Raw genomic sequence first — 6,776 nt, forward strand, 5'->3', positions numbered from 1 at the left:
GTCGATCGAGATGTTCCTTACTCGATCGAGTAAGCTGCACAAGATCAAGTCCTCGATCGAGTAACCCATTGGTCGATCGAGTGACTTTTGCTGAGATGTTGCTCGATCGAGTGGTTTAATCCACTCGATCGAGAGGTTTTCACGGGCATGGGCTTTTAATTAGTCCGTGTGTTGTTTATTTCCGTAAACCTTAGTTCCTTTTCTATTTAAACCTAAGTTAATTAGGTTATTAGGCACTCTTTTTACTATCTTTCAAACGATCAAAACTTTCTACTGTATCTTTCTACGTTACTTTGTCTTCTCCACTGTTACTTTTATTTTCGGACTATCATTGCTCGGATTCAGTGTTCTTTACGCCGGATTTGCTCAGATTGTAATCCTTCCTTTCTCTTTATTAATAATAATCCCTTGTTGCTTTAATTTCTTGTTTATGTTATCATTCTCCCTTGCCCTAATTTCCTTTATTGTATTTCATTGTTATTTCATTATGTCTTCTGCTGGAAACCTAATTGCCGTTAGATTAATTACGAACATGAGTAACTAAACCTTTTCATGTTGGGATTAGGGAATCTGCGGTAGGAAAATGACGATGTAGTGAATGAATTAGATGAACTGATAAGAGACTCTGTCACTATAGCAATTTAACTGTAATTCCCGACCTAGTTGAGTGCACGCTTCTATGTCACCCATTAAACTGGCTACAATTAATCCTGGATCGAAAGATTGGACTAAATAGGCTGCTATAAACGATAGATGCCCTAATGAGGACGAAAGTTAAGTTAGTGGTATTTTAGGATAGGAAGTGGACCGAAAGGACCTTCTAACATCCGTCTCACATTAGTTCGTCTGAGTCATTTACTGCCGAGTTGTTGGACTACCGCGGTGAACCGAAATCCCGACATGTTTCTCTCTTCTTGGTAGTTAAATCGTAATTTATTGCTTTTATTACTCTTAGTATAGAATCAAATTTAATCAAACACCCCAATTGTTACCATAGGATTAGAATAGACAGCTATAATTACATTACCTCCCTGTGGATTCGATACTCGACTGCCTCTGCTACATTTTAGTTGAGACCGTTAGGTTTTATCTTTGATAGGGTTGCGATAGCCGTGTCAAATTTTGGCGCCGTTGCCGGGGAGGCAATTGTTCAATTTATTAGTTGTTTTATTTTAGTCCTTTTTCGGTCTAAGGGACACCCGTTCTGTAATACTCCGTATTTATAGTCTTGGGGGTACTCTATAGAGTAGCCCTTACTCTGTCGAGTAAGGGTAAGTGTCGCAGCAAAATAGTTTCTGACCTGTTGGGCACTCGATCGAGTAGCTCGGGCACTCGATCGAGAAGAAAGTACTCGATCGAGTACCTTGGGTACTCGATCGAGCGCCGGTTTTGAGGGGAGTTTTCGCGGGTTTTGTTAATTATGCGATTAGGGTATTTAAACCAATTCGTCTTTGTTTTAAAACACTTTTACCAAAACCTAAAACCTGTTTAAGAGAGAAAGCGGCGAGTTCTTCTTCCTAATCGCATCCTTAACGATTCCGGAGTTGGACGGTCGATTCTCGTTGTTTTTCGTGTTGTTGGATTCCTTGCGTCGAGGGTAAGCTTCTAGCATAATTTTTATAATGTTTTGCTAGTTTTGGTCAAACCCTAATTTAGGGTTTGGGGATTTTATGAGTAGAAATTGAATAGTAGTCTTTATGTGTTATGTATGATAGGAGGAGAATTCGTAGAGGAGCCGTTTTGAGACAATTTGTTTAGATCGTCTGCGTATTTGCTTTCGGTAGGATTTCCTACTCGGTATTAGTCCCATAATGGGATATTGGTGATGTCTTTGTAGTTAGTTTGTTTGATTGTGATTGTGATTGTGATTGTGATTGCGATTGGTTGTGATGGTTCTCGAGATGCGTTCTCGGCTGAGTGGGGTCACTTGCGGGAGTGATCTCACGCCCTAGTTTCGCCCTTCGTGGAACCCGCCACGAAAGGGGATGTGCACATTAATGATACAGGGTTATCGCTCGTACGATGAGCGGGGCTTAGGTGGGAACAGCTGCGGTCCCCCCTGGCGGCTGGTCCGGTGGACGTCGGTGTTGAGATGATGATGGGAGTTGGTGTTGTGTGTATGTGTGAGTTAATTTGTCTGTTTGCCTTATTGTTATTATCTATTTTGGTTGTGTGATTAATCGACCCGGTGTTGTTTTGTAAAACTGCGGTGATCCATTCGGGGATGGTGAGCAGATATTGAGCGGTATAGAGATGGTGCTTGGATAGTGGGGATGGCCACGACATGACGATAGAGTCTTCCATTTGTAGTTTAGTCTTTATTTACATTTCATTTGAGAAACGAGTTAGTTGGAATAATGTATTGTACTTTCGAGTTGGTTTGAGGATTGTAACTTTTCATTAAAGCACTTATAATAAATGTTGTTTCTATTTTGTCTATTTGATTATCATACCTCGGGCAACCGAGATGGTGATGTCTCCATACCTGAGTGGTCCTGGTAAGGCACTTGGAGTATGGGGGTGTTACAAATGGTATCAGAGCGACGATCCTGAAACCTGTAACCAATAAACTTAATGAACATAGGGAGTCAATTAAAATGAACCCGGGGTAAAAGTCGTAGGAGCTAGTGCAAAGGCTTGGGAGACGTCCTAAAGTCGCAAGGGGTCGCCCTACAGCTTTGAACCGGTCACGTGGGGTAAATATGTGTTGAGTCATGTGTGTGCTTAGTAACTTGTGTAACAATGTGATGGAATGTGATGATGGATGGATGTTTAAATTGAAAATTGATGAGATGAAAGGAAGGTGATGATATATATATAAACATTGTTGATAGCATGATGGAATGTTTTATAACGTGGCAATTAATAGCATGAATGTTATGATGTAATGTGATTTTATAAAGTTATCATGTTAGTATATGACGTAATATGCGGGTAGCTTTTACGTATTAGTGATACTTGATCGAGTAAGGCTGACTCGATCGGATAGGTTTTAGCGAAATTGAGTCGAGAATCGCGTTTTGGGGCACTCGATCGAGTAACTAGGGGTACTCGATCGAGTAGAAATCACTCGATCGAGTAGCCTATATACTCGATCGAGTGGGTTAGTGACCAGAAGGTCTGTTTGGTTCTGGAGTTTGGGTACTCGATCGAGTACATAGGGGCACTCGATCGAGTAGCCCGTCACTCGATCGAGTGGGTTTGGGTACTCGATCGAGTGGGTTCTGGGCATCGTGTTTTCGTGTTTTGAAGTTTAGTACGTATGTTCATATCTACCCTTTCTTATATATGTTTAGTTTCAAGATGCCGCCCAAGAAAAATGCCTTGTACGCTAGAGCAGAGCTTATGACTACGGATGACATCGTTAAGATGTTAGAGCACCAGGACGCTCTTACTGAGACCCTGAAGAGAGTGAATGAGGACAAAGATAAGAGTAAGGAGAAGGAGGTTGACCATGCTAAAGTCAGCCTCTATATTGCGAGGTTTAACCCGAAGGAGTACAAGGGAGTCGAGGAGCCTAACCGTCTTGATAGTTGGCTGAGGGAGATGGAGAACATACTAGATTTAGTCCCTTTGTCCCGATGAGATGAGTGTGGATCAGGCTGCATTCTATCCGAGGGGGAGGCGGTGGCAAGTGGTGGGATTCGGTGAAAGTAAGTGCCAAGGAGATATATACCAACCGGGGTTACCCTGCTATACCTTGGGAGGAGTTTCGTAGGGTGTGAGGAAGGAGTTTGTCGGAACATGTGAGGAGTAAGTTGAGGGAGGAGTTTGATAAGTTTAAGATGACTCTTTGAGATGTCCGTGGTCGAGTACTACGAGCGAGTTCAATGAGAAATCTAGATATGCGAGAGGACATGGGTTTGAGCGATGAGAATTTGGCTTTGAGGTTTGAGAGTGGACTAACCACGAAGATTATGGACAAGTTACCCGTGGGAGTCCTCACTGATGTGAAGGAAGCATATGAGAGGGCTGGGAGAGCTGAGAGACTAGTGGAGATGGCTCAGGAGAGGTCTGGTGGTGAGAAGAGGAAGTCGGAGAGCGAGGGTGGTGGCCAATCTAACTACAAGAAAGGCAACCACAATCAATCTAAGGGTTTTCTTCGGATCCGGGTTTAGTCTTTGGAACTTCCTTTGGGAGAGGTCGTGGGAGTGTGAGCAACGGGGGAGTGACTGCTTTGGGTGTGGTGGCGTAGGCCACAAGAGGCATGAGTGCACGAGTGCACCGGGATCTTTCGAGAGACCGCACGAGTTTCGCGAGCAACGGGCCGGCTGGATCATGGCCAAACCGAGGAGGCGAGCTACAGAGTGGAGGCAACCGCAACGGCGGTAATTCTTACCGAGAAGACACCGACGAACAACAACAATCAAGGGTCGGGTGCTAAGCCGACCGCATCGGCTAATCTTGTCCAGGGAGGTGGGCGGAAGACCGATGTGGCAAGTTGTTCATGATGGAGAAGAAGGCGGTGAGGAGGATGCGCATGTTATCACCGGTACATTCCTTGTTAATGGTATTCCTACGTTTGTTTTGTTTGATTCGGGGCTTCTCAATCGTTTGTGTCTTGAGTCATCATGTAAAGCGATTGGGTGCGAGAGTATATGAGTACGTTAAGGAGCAAGTTTTCATACCTTCGGGTGAGTCCGTATCGTGTGGGAGGTTGTTTAGAGATGTATCTTTGATAGTTGGGCAAGTCGATTTCCCTGTAGACTTGCTAGAGTTTCCTTTTAATGGTTTTGAGATGATAGTTGGGATGGATTGGTTAGGAAAGTATAAGGCTAAGATAGATTGTCATCAAAAGAAAGTGTCCCTAAGAGGTCCTAAGGGTGTTAGTGTGTCTTACCGTGGGTTTTTAGTCAAACCCAAGGTTAAGTTGATTCATTTGTTACCTTGAAGTCTTATCCGAGGAAGGGATGTCCTTTGATCTTGTGCCATGTGAGAGATGATCGGATAGTGAGTCCAACGGTTGATGAGATACTGTGGTGGGAGAGTTTGCGGATGTCTTTCCGAGAGGAGATTCCGGGGTTGCCACCGAAGAGGGAGATAGATTTCACCGTTGAGTTGAAGCCGGGGACGGGGCCAATCTCTAAGGCACCGTACCGTATGGGTCCTAAGGAGATGGAGGAACTTAGGAAACAGTTGGACGATTTGATAGAAAAGGGGTACATTAGACCGAGTGTATCGCCTTGGGGAGCACCGATTCTGTTCGTGAAAAAGAAAGATGGGAGCTTGAGGTGTGCATAGATTACGGGAGAGTGAACCGTGTGACGATAAAGAACAAGTATCCTTTGCCAAGAATAGATGATCTGTTTGATCGGTTGAGTGGTGCTGTGATTTTCTCTAAGATTGATTTGAGGTCGGGGTACCATCGGTGAAGATTAGAGATGTGGATATACCGAAGACGGCTTTCACGTCGAGGTATGGCCACTATGAGTATGTGGTGATGCCGTTTGGATTGTCTAATGCGCGGCGGTGTTTATGGATTTGATGAATAGGATCTTTGACGCAGTTCTTGGATCGAGTTCGTAGTAGTGTTTATCGACGACATCTTAGTCTACTCTAAGACTAAGGAGGAGCATGAGGAGCATCTGAGGATCGTGTTGCAGACCTTGAGAGATCATGAGTTATATGCTAAGCTGTCCAAGTGCGAGTTCTGGTTAGAGGAAGTTGCTTTTCTGGGGCATGTAATCTCTAAGGATGGAGTAGCTGTGGATCCGGCAAAGATTGAAGTTGTGACAAAGTGGGAAGCAGAAGAATGTCGGCGAGGTTAGGAGTTTCTTGGGTTTATTTGGATATTACTGAGACGGTTCGTGAAAGATTTCTCCAAGATAGCTAGACCGATGACGGCGTTGATGAGGAAAGAGAACAGGTTTCGTTGGGATGAGAGTTGTGAAAAGGCGTTCCAAACCTTAAAGGAGCGTTTGACCACGCCATTTTTGTCCTAGCATTACGAAGGAGCGAGAATTTCGAGGTTTATACGGGACGCTTCGAAGAATGGGTTGGGATGTGTGTTGATGCGAGAATGGTAAAGTAATTGCCTATGCTTCTAGGCAGTTGAAGCCTTATGAGGAGAACTACCCTACTCATGATCTGGAGTTGGGTGCAGTGGTGTTTGCTCTCAAGATTTGGAGACATTACCTGTATGGAGCAATCTTTAAGGTATTCTCGGATCACAAGAGTCTCAAGTACATCTTCACGCAGAAGGAGTTGAACATGAGACAGAGGAGGTGGATGGAGTTGATTGGCGATTATGACATGGAAATCATCTACCATGAAGGAAGGCCAATGTTGTTCTTGATGCTTTAAGTAGAAAGAGTGTGCATTCCTTATGTACGACTCTATCTTTGATGGGTGAGGAGGAGGTAGCGAGTTTTGGGATTCATATGATGCGAAAGGAGATGCTATGGGTGATATGACAGTACATATGGAGTTTTACGATGACATTCGGGATAAGCAGGCTTTGGATCCTAAGATAGTTGAGTGGAGAGCTGGAGTAGAAAAAGGGACAGTGTCCCGATTTTCCATTCATACAGATGGTAGTTTGAGGTTTGATGGTAGGTGGTGTGTGCCTAATGATGAGGAGTTGAAAAAGACAATCATGACAGAGGCTCATTGCACACCATATTCAGTTCATCCAGGTGGAGACAAGCTATATAAGGACTTGAAGAACACGTTTTGGTGGCACGGGATGAAGAAAAGAGACAGTGAGTTTGTGTCCCGTTGTTTGACATGCCGAGAGAGTTAAAGGGGAACAGAGAAGACCACAAGGTAAGATTCGG

Source organism: Silene latifolia, unplaced genomic scaffold, assembly GCF_048544455.1.
Source record: "Silene latifolia isolate original U9 population unplaced genomic scaffold, ASM4854445v1 scaffold_57, whole genome shotgun sequence".
Taxonomy (NCBI): Eukaryota; Viridiplantae; Streptophyta; class Magnoliopsida; order Caryophyllales; family Caryophyllaceae; genus Silene; species Silene latifolia.